Here is a 13,254-nt window from a genome sequence, read left to right as displayed (position 1 = left end):
TAAACACTGTACCTCCCTAAATGATCTCAGTTAAATTCATGGTTTCTACTAAGACCTATTTTCACCAATACCTTGATCATCTGCCCAAATCTCTATCCTTACTCCAGTCCTATATAGGTTTAATCAATTGCCTAGTAGACACTTCTAGGTGCCTATTCAGGGATGATTCCATTTTGTGATCTCAAAATCAACATATCTAAACAGAATCCTAATTCTATTATCCCCTTAACCAGTTTTTTTTTTTTTAAATCTTGTATTTCTCCATCTTATCAAGAGGCATTTTAGGTACCTCGTTCTCTATATTTGTGTCTTTTTCTTATAGTACTGAGGGCACTCTGGGGGCACTCTCCCACTGAGCTATATCCTAAGGCTTTTTAAATATTTTATTCAACTTTTAATACTGACACAAGGTCTCACTAAGTTGCTGAGGATGATCTCAAATTTCTGATCCACCTGCCTCAGTCTCCTAAGTAACTGGGATTACAGGCATACATCACCATGACTGACCCCTATTTGTCTCTAAGTCCTATTGATTCTACCACATTAAATGTTTACTTATCTAAGACAGCAAGGTATTCTCAAAATGAAATATCAGAAATTTAATTAGTACTCCATTAATCAAAAACTATAATTTCAGCCAGTCGTGGTGGTCTGTGCCTACAGTCCCAGCTACCTGGGAGGCTGAGCCAGGAAGATCACCTGAGCCCAGGCATTTTAGGGCTACCTAAAGCAAGACTTCATCTTATAAAAAAAAAAAAAAAAAAAAAGAAGTAACTATGTAATTTTATTTTGGGAATGTAAAACACAAGAGGGCTTTATCTATAATTTGGGGAAAATATTTTAGACAATGTAATCAATGCTTGTCAGAACTACTTTACTAATGCATTCAAAATTAAAGCAAGTTATCAATGTGGCCCTGTTTTTCTGAATTATTTTTACTTATTTCTACTTATTTACTTAGGTACTGAAGATTGAATCCAGGGGCATTTAACCACTGGGCCACATCCCCAGTCCTCTACCCCTTTTTACTTATTTATATTCCTTTTATTTTTTATTTTATTCTGAGTCAGGGTATCACCAAATTGCTTTTGGCCTGGCTAAATTGCTGAGGCTAGCCTCAAACTTGTGATCCCACTATCTCAGCCTCCTGAGTCACCGGGATTATGCACCTGACTCTGAATTATTTTTAAAAGTAAAATCAATGAGCTTAGAATTTCTCAAGTAAAATAAAGCATACGTACAAAAATGAACAAAAGGAATCTCATACAGTGGTGAATGGATAAACAAACATTCTTGATACTAGAGGGCTATCAATATCATGCTAATTATCAATTTTCAATATAGAATAAAAACAAGAAATTAAACTGGATGAAAAGTCTGGCATTTCATAATCTTTCTCAGGGTTATTATGGTCACCAATTATCACTCTGGTTTGTCAAGATATAATGACTTAATGAATATTTAATAACAAGGCTGAACAACAACATTCATATACTTGAGAGTAGACTTGTGCTGTTTCATTAATCTGTTATATAGAATACTATATATTTCACTTCATGTGAAAACAATCCTCTCTATCCAAAAGTTACCACTATCTTGAAAGCTAATATTCATCTTTCTTAAAGATACTCTATCTAAAGGAAACTTTTAAAAGGAGATATAGGGGTCAGAGTTATAGCTCAGTGGTAGAGGGAGTGCTTAGTATGCACAAGGCCCTGGGTTCAAGCCCAACACCAAAAAATAAAAGATACTATGCTTTCTCAAAAAAAAAAAAAATTTGGGTTCTGGATAATATGTGAAAATATCATAAGGCAATGAAGTAGGGGAGGAGGCAGACTCCTCTAGGCACCCAGCCTGCTGAAAGGGATTCCTAGCAGGCAGGCTTCCACTCCCTAGTCCTGGCCCTGGTCACATATGGTCAGATCAGGATAGGAAATATGAATCAAGATGAACACCCTTTTGTCAAGAATTTAGAATTTAGGGGAGGGGAGAGAAGAAAGAAAGGGAAAAAGAGACAGACATGCACTGACTGTGTGACTGGAACATGTCAAAGAGCAGCTGTGGGTATCCATTTCTGCCTGCCATGTGGGCTAAGTATCAGAGAAAGACAGCCAACTGAACAAGAAGAAAGCCAAGATGAGAGGATGGGGAGTGCTCCTTAACACCTTCATGTTCCAGTCCCCAGACCCAGGTCTATGTCTGGTCTTGGGTTGTGAGAGATATCCTTATATTCCTAAGAGCAAATTCCCCCATTTTACTACCTCAGATGATTTCTCCTATTAAAATCAAGGGCCCTAACTAAAAGTTTTAAAAGAGAAATATATTTACTCTGATTAAAGTTACTTAAACTTTCTTGGCCTTCATTCTGCATCTGTAAAAATGAGAGCATTAGATTGTGATGCTTTCTAAACTTTTTTTCTTTTCCCAGTCCTAGGGACTGAACCCAGGGCTTCGCACATGCTAGTCAACTGCTCTACAGAACCCCCACCCCCCAGTACTAGGGATGGAACCCAAGAGTGCTTATTAACCACTGAGCCACATCCCCAGCCCGTTTTTATTTTGAGAAAGGGTCCCACTAAGTTGCTGAGGGAGGCTTTGAACTTGTGATCCTCCTGCCTCAGCCAAACAAGCAGCTGGGATTACAGGTGCATATCGCCATGCCCAGCTCTAAACTTTGGAGTCATAAAATTCTCATTTATCCTCCTACTTTTCACATGACCTCACAGATATGTAATGCACTTATGTAAATATGCAAAGTAAATAAACTATAGCTACTTTTAAAGTCTTACCAATGCATTTGCAAAGTTTACCTGATCTGAACCAACCTCTAAAACCAATTTATGAGCTTATTTGCTTTGATTTTTCTTGTTGTTGTAGATGGACATAATACCTTTATCCTTTATTTTACTTATTTATTTTTATGTGGTGCTGAGGATCGAACCCAGTGCCGTGCCTCACACGTACTAGGCAAGTGCTCTACCACTGAGCTACAACTTTTGATAGCTAATTTGTAACTTCTTTTCTACCTGAAAAGCTTAGTGTACCTATTAGTAAGACTAACAGTGTTAGAGCAGAGGTATATTTTACCTTTTTAAAAATTTTGAGACAGGGTCTCATTAAATTGCCAAGGCTGACCTTGAACTTCTAGATCCTCCTGCCTAAGCCTACCAAATCACAGTATTACAGATGTATGCCATCATATCCAGCTTGTATTTTACACTTTTAAGGGAAGTGTGTACGAAGTAGAAAACAATGGAATGTTCAGTGATTAACTTAACTGACCAACATGATATAGTCACAGTACAGGTCTGAAGTCTGATAGCAAAGATTGAATGCTGGTTCTACCTATTAGCTCTGTGACCTTGGAGCAACTACTTAGCTTCTCTGTTCTCTAATGTCCTCATCTGTAAAAGAAGGTACTAATAGTAATAGAATGTACCTCATAGGTTTCTATGAGTTAATGAGTTAATACATGTATAGCACTTAGCATGATTCATGGTCCCTAAGTACACTTACTGCTATGTCCCTTCACTTGATACTACTGGAGGTCAAATAATCCTAACCCTTAAACTTGGGAGTTAAATAATAAACCTGACCTAGTTAACTTCAGAGAAACTCTTCTCCCTAGTGATAGCATTTCTAACCATGGTCCACCTTTTTGGGACCCAGACCAACTGTAACTGGATAAAGATGTGGTTCACAGGTGAAAAGATTTTTTTTTTTTTTTTTTTTTTTTTTTGGTACTGGGGAATGAACCCAGGGGTGTTTTACCACTGAACGACAGGCCCCGGCCCTTTTATTTTTTTATTTTGAGGCAGGGTCTCACTAAATTACTGAACTCCTCGCTAATTGCTGAGGCCGGTCTCAAACTTGCAATCCTGTTGCCTCAGTCTCCTGACTGACTGGGATTACAGGTGTGAGCCACTGTACCCAGCAGAGATGACTTTTTAGTCAAGGTCATACAATTCATTAGAAATAGAGTTAAAAATTACCCTATGTGCATATGATTACATGACCTGTGTAAATCTACATCACGTACATCCAGATGAATGAGAAGTTATACTCCATTTATGTATGATGTGTCAAAATGGACTCTGTCAGGTATAACTAATTAGAACAAATTAAAAAGTATATTAAAAATAAAAAAAGAAACAGAGTTAAAGGGCTGGGGGTGTAGCTCAGTGGTAGAACACTTGCCTAGTATGTGAGAGGCCCTAGGTTTGATCACCAGCACCATTTACATAAAAAGTTAAGGCTAGAATTTGATTTGTTAAAAAAAAAAAAAAAAAAAAAAAAAAAAAAAGTTCGGTTAGAAAGAGAAAAATCTTTGAAATCAAAGTATTTACTAGTACTTACCACTTCTGTGACCCCGATAAAATTTGAAATTTTGTTAATTTCCTGATCTTGGTTTCCATCCTTATATAAGGAATAATAATAATCTGACTGAGTTGGGGTACTTATTAAAGAAATAACAGAAATTAAATATCTAGCCCAGAGCAAGGCATCCCACTAGAGGTCCATCAATGCTGGTTTCCTTTATCCAACTCTTACCTAAAGCTCCCCATCACTGACAAGACCAGAGGGATTTAAGACACCTCAATCTCTTCCATACAGACCCCAAGGCTCTCTAGGGTTTATCACAATGAAGGTTTATAACAGATCAAGAGATGTACTGGTAGTCAAAAGCACTGGACATCATTTTGTAACAGCTTTGTTTTTCATTTGTTCTAATCATGAAAGTATGATTTTCTAGTTTTAATAGTGGGCTCCTTTGGCTTTTCTGCCCTAACCAAAGTTAGTCTACATCTATGCTGTTTCAGAAGCCACTAGCCATGAGACTATCAATCACTTGAGATGGGCCTAGTCCAAACTGAAATTCTTTAAGCATAAAATGAACTGTATTTTGAAGTCTTAGTATCAAATAAAGTATGTAAAAGTATCTTGCTAAATTTTATATTGATTATATATTGACATATTTTAGACATATATTAAAATAAACTAAAATTAATCTCACCTGTTTCTTCTTTTCAGAAAACTTGCTATAAGAAAATTTTAAATTGCATGTGACTTGAATTATATTCTAATGGACAGCACTGATCTATAAAAATCAGTGTTTAAGGCATCAAACAACCAAATTTACAAATAAACACATTAAACAAAACCAATTTGTTCACAATTCATACCCTGGATGCTATGAAAAAGAAAGGACTTAGAATGAGCGAGGCTTAAAAAAAAAAAGAATAAGACTACAACACAAAAACACTTAAGTTGAAAATAACTAGAAAAAGGGCAATGTAAGAATACAAAAAAAATGTAAAATCATATACCTAAGAATTCTCTAAATACAGAATTATACCAACTTAAGGGAGAAGCTAATAATTATCAGAACTAATCATTATAAAATTAACACAAAACTCAAATAATTCTATAAGTTATTTGAAGGCTGGGGGAAAATCCATTAGGGTCTTCAAGAAAATATATTTACTGGCATACACAATGTTTAATGTTCTGCATACTCACTTTTCAAAATGGATCATCAGACTAAGGGAAATTATGTTTCATAAACAATATGTACATACTCTATGCTTGGCCTTCAGAATTTCAAATGGACAGTTTTTTTCAAAAGGGGAATGATCCTAAATTAGACTAAAATACAAGGCATACTTTTACTACTAAGAAATACTGAAAACTTTGTCTTGTTTCATCAACTCGGGGCTGAGGGTATAGCTCAGTAGTAGAGTGCTTGACTAGCATGCAGGAGACTGGTTTGATTCCCATCACCGCCAAAAAAACCTTTTAATTTAAAAAAGGAAAGTAAATCTCACATTTTTTTGCATAAGAATGATTAGCACAGCAATTCTCCAACTATGGGAGTCCTCAGGGAGGACTGCGAGTCCGGTCCCCTAAAAGGGCTCCCCAGGTCAAAAATTATTTTCAAAATAATTTTTAAAAATTGTCTCTTTCACCTTTGTTCTCTCACTGAACTGATCTCCAGTAGTTTACTCATGATGTGAATGCAGAAGCTGATGAGTCGTCTTTTATTAAACCAGACATTAAAGAGATCTGCAAAATTGTAAAAACAATGCCACTTTTCTCATCATGTTCTTATTTTAAGTTATTTTAATAAAAAATGTTCTGAATGGGGGCTGGGGAGATAGCTCAGTTGGTAGAGTGGCTTGCCTGTCAAGCACAAGGCCCTGGGTTCAATCCCCAGCACCGCAAAAAAAAAAAAAAAGAAAAAAATGTTCTGAGTGCTGTGGTGCACACCTATAATCCTAGCAGCTCGGGAGGCTGAGGCAGGAGGATCATGAGTTTAAAGACAGCCTCAGCAACTTAGTGAGGTCCTAAACAACTCAGTGAGACACTGTCTCTAAATAAAATATAAAAAGGTCTGGGGATCTGGTTCAGTGGTTAAGTGCCCCCGAGTTCAATCCCTGGTATCAAAAAAAAATTAAAATTAGGAAAATTTTAAATTTTTTAAAAATAATGTAAAATGTGATCTAAGCAATCATTTAGTGGGTTTTCAAAATGAATTACAAATAAGTTTTTAAATTTCCTAGTATAAATCACTTTCTATATAAATTAATATAACCCACATGAACCAAATTTTGTTAGGATCCCAATAATTTTTAAGAGTATAAAGAGGTCCTGGGACCAAAAAGTCTGAATACCACTGAAAGTGTGATAAGAGATAAGTGACCACACATACACACACGACCTCTTCCTACCTCTGCCCTGGAAGACTATTCCTACTATTTATACCACAGAAATTTCTAACAGTTCAAACTCTCTAGTGAACAGTAAAGAAAGAAGTCTGGTGGGGGTAAAGTTGGACAGGAAATTAAAGGCAAAGAAATTAAATGCTTCCTTTTCAGTTAGAAGGCTGCCATTCTGATTTGAAGGCAAAATTCTGAGCAATAGAAGATGTTTCCAAATTAACTAACCTCTGTGCTTATACCATAAGTGGTAATTTATCACTCTCACATTCTTCCCACAGATACCTGAAAATTCATATAAAACCCTAAGCTATTCAGTACAAAAGCTAGATCCTCAGAGGTTAATGCTTATCCTCAATGAAGAATTTAAATGGTTTTATACTACCTTCAACCTCAAACTGTTCTACCAAATTTGATGACTACACAGAAAATGCCATACTTGCAATATTAAAAAAAAGAATGCAAGCTGGGCACTGTGGCGCAAGCCCATAATCCCAATCACAAGTTCAAATCCAGACTCAACAACTTAGCAAGGCCCTAAGCAATTTAGCAAGACTATCTCTAAATAATATATAAAATGTGCTAGGAATGTGGCTCAGTGGTTAAGTGTTCCTGGGCTCACTCCCCAGCACCCAAAAAAAACAACAGAGAGCACCCAAAAAAAACAACAGAGAGAGAAAGAGAGAGAATATAAGGCTTACTATGTATAAAAATAAAATTTCTGAATCATATTTTCCTGATTTCTATAACCTATAAAGTAACTTTAAATTTAACAATCTCTTTTTACACACATTGTTAAGTTATAGATGGACACAATACCTTTATTCATTTCTATATGGTGCTGAGGACTGAACCCAGTGCCTCACCTGCGCTAGGCAAGCACTCCACCACTGAGCCACAATCACAGCACTGAGCCACAATCACAGCCCAAATTTAACAATCTTGAAGAACACAACTTATCAATGTACCAAGTCTAAAAGGAAAGAAAATTTTGAAAGACTTTTCTAGCAGTCATTTCACCCTGAGATACACTGCTCAAACTAAGAAACAACACAGTTCAATATCAGAAGAGGGCTAATTTTAATTTGTGTAATACTGGAAATCTTTCCATATGAAATATTTTTATAATTCAGTACCAAATTGCAAATGGCCTAAACTAAACTATTAAGAAGGTTCTGAGCTGGGAGCAGTGGTGCATTCCTGTAATTCCAGTGATTCACGAGGCTGAGGCAGGAGGATCCTCAAGTTCAAAGCCAGTCTCAGAAACTTAGCAAGACCCTTTCTAAAAATAAAAAATAAAAAGGGCTGAGGATGTAACTCAGTGGTAAAGTGCTCCTGGGTTCGATCCCCAGGATTAAAAAAAAAAAAAAAAAGGTGGCACCGAGTAACCAAATTATTTCACCTTTCATGTATGTTTAAGCATTTAGTCGTCCTGCAATACAAGAAACCTAAGAAAAAAAAACACCCCTGTTTCAATACTATTTTTCATCAGAATACTTTAATGTTCCTCTGCTTATTCCTCACTACAAGTAGAAGTAGTCCAAAAGTGATGTCATGGAAAACAGCTTTCCTAACCTTTAGAGATTGGCTCCAGTGAAAACTCTAGGAAAAGACTCTATTGGTAAATAAACCCCCAAATCTTCTAAGTTACATTCTAGCATGAAATCACAGATCCTGTAACGTTAGCATGTTAGTTCTCAGAAAATTATACAACTAAACTAAATTTTTTGGAAGGTCTTGATGTTATAATACAGATTTCCTACAAATTTTTAAAGTCCACAATGCAGAATCATTAACTAAATTCAAAGATCTTATCAAGGACAAAGGATAATTTTTCTATCTGCTCTTATTTCCTGCAAATTTTTAAAGTCCATGATGCAGAATCATTAACTAAATTCAAAGATCTTATCAAGGACAAAGGATAATTTTTCTATCTTTTTATTTGCTTCAATGATTCAGCCAGATGAACTTTAAGAATCTTTTATATTAAAACAGAGAAAACTAAGAACACATTTTGCCTTTTCTAGGTTTTTTCTGTCTTGTTTTTGGTACTGGGGATTGAACCCAGAGGTGTTTAACCTCTGAGCCACATCCCCAGCCCTATTTTGTATTTTATTTAGAGACAGGGTATCACTGAGTTTCTTAGGGTCTTGTTAAGTTGCTAAGGCTGGCTTTGAACTCATAATCCTCCAGCCTCAGCATCCCAAGCTGCTGACATTACAGGCGTGCACCACCACACCCAACTTCTGGGTTCTTTACTCCAAAGTTAAAATTTCTGGGCTGGGGATATACCTCAGTGGTAGAGCATTTTCCTAGCACATGCAAGGACCTGGGTTCCATCCCCCGGACTTAAAAAAAAAAAAAAGGCAAAAAGTACAAAGTTAAAATTTCTAATTTTGAACAAGACTTCCACTTTTGGACCCAGAGCAATACAACATATACCCATGATAGAGATGGTCTGAGAATTGTTCCAATAATTCCTAAAATCCTAAAATAACAATTGTAATACCCTTTTATTCTCCTCCCTATTGCTGCTATTTCTTGAAAAAGTCACACTCCCACTTTAAGGCCTCTCTACTTGCTGTTCCCTCTGCCTGGATCACTATCCAGATACTTACCTCTTCCTTCAGATCTTTATTTCAGTGTCATTTCCCTAAACACCCTCTTAAAATTTCAAAATCTGACCCAACCTATCTGCCAGATAATCCCATCTTCTTTCTCTGCTTTATTTTTCTCTACTGCTTCAAACATCTTTGTTGTTGTTAGCCTGGCACAGTGGTGCACAACTGTAATCCCAGCTACTCAGGAGGCTGAGCCTAGCCTAGTCAACTTGGCAAGACAATGTCTCTAAACAAAATTTTTAAAAAGGGCTGGAAATGTATCTCAGTGGTAGAGTGCTTTCCTAGCACACAAAAGGCCCTAGGTTCAATCTTCAGTATCACAAAAAATAAATAATAATAATAATATATTTTGTTTCATTGACTGTTGTATCCCCAACATCTGGAACAGTGCTTAGCACATTAAGAAGTGCTTAATTAATACTGGGATGAATAGATAAACTTAATCCTCACAACCCTCCATGTTCTATAACCATTACTGACTTAGAGGTAAGAAAAATCAAAGCTCAGAGTTTAAGTAACTTGCCTAAGACTGTGATTATTAATCGGCTGTGGAGCCTTCAGAGCCCTCCTGATTAACTACTGTTCTACACTATCTCATCAAGGACTCTTTCATTGCTCTTCAATTAAAAAACTCACAGGAGCTAACAGCATTCTGAATGAAATGAAATATATGCTAATAAATTAATCCACACACACACACCCCTCTCCAAACTAAAGATCCATTTTCCTTACAGTTAAGTTATTCACTCTCAAAACATTTGCAATGGGAAAGGCCAAACTTGACAATGGGCCAGCAACATCATTTGCAGGAGGGGGGCCTTGTTCAAAAGCAGGAAAAAAATGTTGTTAAAGATACTAAAATATAAAGCTTTTTCCTTTCTTCGGTCTCTCTTGACTTGTCATGATGTGTTTTTATTTGCTGTTTTATGTCGTTCTAAGAAAAATTAAAAATTTAAATTATTAGTATGAATTTTACCATTCACCTTTATATTGTACAATGCCAGTTTTACATGCAGGTTTTTAAAACAAGTATGGTTCTCTTCTGAACAACCATGAAGCCAAGCCAGCCCTGGTTCCAAGATTTTAGCCCTAGATAACCCAAATCACAACAGAGGTCAAACTCTGAAATTCCCAATAAAGCAGTGATTTGCCAAAATTTTATCTTCAGGACAAGCAATAAGACCAATGTATAAAAACAATCACTTTAAAGTAGGCTCTTCCTTTTGCAATTTTAATCCTGCCTGCCTTATATTATGCTGCCTTTTTATAAAACACAAAAGCATATTCTGGAAGACAACTGATATTGAACTAGTGGAATATAAATTTAATGAAACATCTAACTACTCAGAAAACCATTTGTTAGCTAAAAATAATACACCCAAAAAAAGCTTTTCACTTTTTGTGAACCATTTTTAAGCCAAACCATACTACATTTTTGATATGCCAAGGAAGTATGATTCCATACTGATCTGTTACACACACAAATTCTGGCAAATAAATTTCATTTTTAAACCACAAATATTTACCATCTTATGTTTTTCCCAAATTAATCAGCAGTAAAGAGTGAAAATGAACATCCTTCACCACTGATAGTAACTTGAAGCACCTACTAAGTGTTGTGGTTATTAAAAATGAGAAATTACATAAATATTACATTAAATGCCCAAAAGCTGAAATTTTCTATACATTTCTAGATCTACTAAGAATCACAGAAACATGAATGCATTTATAAGCTCTTCAAAAACAATTTTCAAATGGGTAGAGGAATTCAGGCATCCTGTTCCCTAGATATGAAAAAGAGACATTAAAATCAGGGCATATACATTTAAAAAGCATTTTCTAAATTAAAATTTAATCAGATTAACAAAGGAAGACAAATTCAGAAAATATAAAAGACTAAACAAACGCAAGGTGTTAAATAAATATTCTGGGTAAGAATAGGGGCCTCAGCGGCCTAGAAAGATGAAAAGCAAGGCCCTAGAGTAACATTAAATTTGAATTAAAGAATACCGTTATTTAAATAAGCAGTTAGCGTTTCGTAGAGGGAAGGCCAAGCAACGTGACTATTATATATCTATGGATTCTCAGCACCGCTTCACTAATACATGCTTATTTGCTTATACTTATAATATAGAAATAAAGAGGCAGCAACAGTTAGCCACTACAACATTAACCACTCTGGCAAAGGTTACTTAAAAAATGGCCTTACATTTTTACAACACTTAAACAGCTATAGATTATTTTCACATATATGACCTCATATAGTCCTTCCGACCCTATGATGTGGGTATTACTGGCTAGATTTCATGGATCAGAAGCCGAGGCTCAGCACGCGATTTTCTCAGTAACCCAGTCGAACCCAGACCTTCCCATTCCACGCTTTATGCCTCAACATTTCGCAGAGTTCTATTTCAGAATTTTTAAAGGGAAGGAACGGGTTAGGGGAGAAATAATCATGGTACCTGCAGCTGTGTGCTGCAAAAAATGGCTGAATTATTCTTCTTCCTTTTTTTTTTTTTTTTTTTTCCTCTTTCTGTCTCTCTGAAAAAAAAAATTAGATTTCAAACAATTTAAGTAAACTCAGACAAATTAGGTCCCGGCGTCTACCAAATGTTTGACTCAGATCTGTACAGAGGGCCACGGAATCCGCGCCTTGCTCGGGGCCGCGAGAGAAGCCCGGGCTCCGCAGGCCGGCGGCCAGGGGCGGCTACGCACCTCGGGGGTCCTGTCCAGCCTCTAGTGGACGGCAGTCTGCATCAGGAAGAAGCGGGCCAGCCGGCCGAACGGTGGGCGGTCGGGCGCCGGGAAGGCACTCGACAGGCTCCTCCAACGTCTACAAGGGGCCGCTCCCGGGCCGGGCAGGAGTGCTCCGGCGGGCGGCGAGTCTGCGTGCCTGCGGCCCCCTCGGAACCAGTCCTGGGAAAGAAGACAGCACTGAGTCGCGAGTCCAGACAGTCCGGCTAGGCGCAAGGCGGCACGGCGTCGGGGCCGGGGCCGGCCTTGCCAACGCCGGGGGGCCTCGCAGGGCCCAGCGGGGCTCGGCGGGAGGGCCGACTTGGGGCCACGAGCGGGGGAAGGGGATGAGGGGCCGTGGACAGCAGGAGAAGGGCCAACGGTGGCGGAGTCGACGACGGCGTCTCCGGGCTTCTGCCCCGAAGCGCGCCGAGGCTCAGGATCACCCACGCCGGGGGTGGAGGAAGGCGGGAAAGGGGCGGGCAAGGGGCGGGGCGTGCGGGGCCACGAGCCAGGGGCCGCTCCGGGCCTCGCGCCCCCTGCGGGCCGCGGGAGCCGCCCGGGGCCCGCCCAGGGAGGCGGGGCTGGCCGGCAGGGGGCCCTGTGCTCCTTAGTCTCAACGCGGAAACCCGCCAACCTAGGAGACAGGGAGGAGGGTGGGAAGTTAAGGGGTGGAGAGCAGACCCAGGAGGCCCCCTCGGGGCCCCTGCTGGCGCCCCGAAGGGGCCAGCGCTCGGCCTGGAGGGTGTTTACCTTCCCCCTGGTCGAGCGCCAATGCCGCCATTTTTCAGCCTAGCGCGCGTCACTTCCGGCGCCACGGGAGCGGGAGCGAGTGTGGGAACCGGGTGGGGGAGGGCTGTCCCGCGCCGGCGGCGTCCCGCATCCCCACCGCTGGCCAGCGGCGGCAGCAGGGCCCCACCGAGGAAGAGAGACAGCCCGGTGCTGCGGCCGCGAGCCCACGGGACTTTCCCCGGCAGCGCCGCCGTCGAGGCTGGGAACATTAGGCTGAGCACGTCCCCTAGCAACAGTCCCTCCGCCTGCAGGAACCGTGGGCCCGTAGCCACTGCGGTGCACAAGTTAAAGGCTGGGAAGCCCTTAAAATGTATTTTTATATCTTGCACACGATCCGGGTAGGGGAATCCGAAACAGCGTAGAGGAAGCTTTGCCATAGCTACCTGTTTAAA

General features: G+C 39.3%; 1 protein-coding gene across 2 annotated transcripts in view; it reads right to left on the bottom strand.

Annotated features, from left to right (window-relative positions):
- KLHL15 (kelch like family member 15) overlaps positions 1–12,512 on the bottom strand; it is a 37,751-nt gene extending 25,239 nt beyond the window's left edge. The window contains exon 1 of one of the 2 annotated variants that reach the window (XM_079123563.1): positions 12,053–12,512. The gene's annotated coding sequence lies outside the window, so the exon portion shown is untranslated. Of the gene's footprint in view, positions 1–11,799; positions 11,999–12,052 lie in introns of those variants that run through there. The other variant, XM_079123564.1, reaches the window with a different exon arrangement.
- Positions 12,513–13,254: the final 742 nt, after the last annotated feature.

The sequence above is a fragment of the Sciurus vulgaris genome, assembly GCF_902686455.1.
Source record: "Sciurus vulgaris genome assembly, chromosome: X".
NCBI lineage: Eukaryota > Metazoa > Chordata > Mammalia > Rodentia > Sciuridae > Sciurus > Sciurus vulgaris.
Note: the sequence above shows the minus strand (reverse complement) of the source record. Positions and strands in the feature narration are given on the sequence as shown.